The sequence below is a fragment of the Cebus imitator genome, unplaced genomic scaffold, assembly GCF_001604975.1.
Source record: "Cebus imitator isolate Cc_AM_T3 unplaced genomic scaffold, Cebus_imitator-1.0 Scaffold358, whole genome shotgun sequence".
NCBI lineage: Eukaryota > Metazoa > Chordata > Mammalia > Primates > Cebidae > Cebus > Cebus imitator.
The window spans coordinates 1,986,305-1,987,293 of NW_016107673.1; the positions used below are offsets into that span (position 1 = coordinate 1,986,305).

Sequence of the window (989 nt, forward strand, 5' to 3'; positions counted from 1 at the left end):
TTTTTACCTTTATACTTCTTCAAGGTAGGTGTCACATTTTTTTTTTTTACTTAATATGATAATTCTTCACTTAATACCAAAATGGACCAATTGGCCTAGGATGTCCACTCACAGTTCAGGGAGCCTGACCAAGCTGACAAGTCAGTTTCATAGAGCTCTGCCTTCGGTGCAAAAGGAAACACCATTAAAGCTTTAACTTTTCACGGTTACACACAGAAAATTCTTATGTGTCTCCCAAGCATGGCCACTTTTGTGATTCAACATCTACTATGTGCCAGGCACTGTACTAAATGCATACATTATTTTATTTGATCTGGTTACATGAGTTTACCTTTGTCATCCCCAGAATTTTATAGAGGAAGTTCAATTCAGTCAGAATGGCAGCATTCTCATGGGTGTGTCCACCAAGTACAGTGGCAAGGGCATAGACTTGCTAAATCAGTGATCTTGGATAAGTTATACATCTCTTCGAACTTCAGGTTTCTCATTTCTAAAAACTGGTATAATAAACTGTCACGAGTTATTAGAAGTAAAAAAACTTATACGCTTAAAATGTCAAATGTATAGTGGGTATTCAGTAAACTCTAGTTCTCTTCTTCCCTTCCCTTGCAATCCTATAGGTCTTCCACTATTGTTGTATAGCAGAGCAGTCAATCAAATGTCACCTCAGAGCCATATGCAATCAAGCCTGGTAAAACTACTTGTACAGGTATTAAGAGTCAATCTGAGCAAATAAACCATTAATTGAATAAACCCATTTGTAAACAGAATATAGTGAAGTGATATGGGCTGATAACATGAAAGAACTTACTTCCCCAAGGAAGTGATACCTAGATCTCGTTAACAATTAAAATGAAAGAAAAAAATAGAGATATACATACCATCAGGGAAAAGGTTGAGACAGACTTGTGCTAAGTCTGGAATTCCCTGCTGTGACTACCACATCCTACCCCTCTATCCTTCTCAGTCTTCAGTGCACCTCACCTGCT

General features: G+C 37.7%; 1 long non-coding RNA gene across 1 annotated transcript in view; it reads left to right on the forward strand.

Moving 5' to 3' along the window:
- LOC119467967 overlaps nt 1-753 on the forward strand; it is an 88,203-nt gene extending 87,450 nt beyond the window's left edge. The window contains exon 4 of the long non-coding RNA XR_005196601.1: nt 621-753. This is a non-coding gene — a long non-coding RNA (uncharacterized LOC119467967). The remainder of the gene's footprint in view (nt 1-620) is intronic.
- Nucleotides 754-989: the final 236 nt, after the last annotated feature.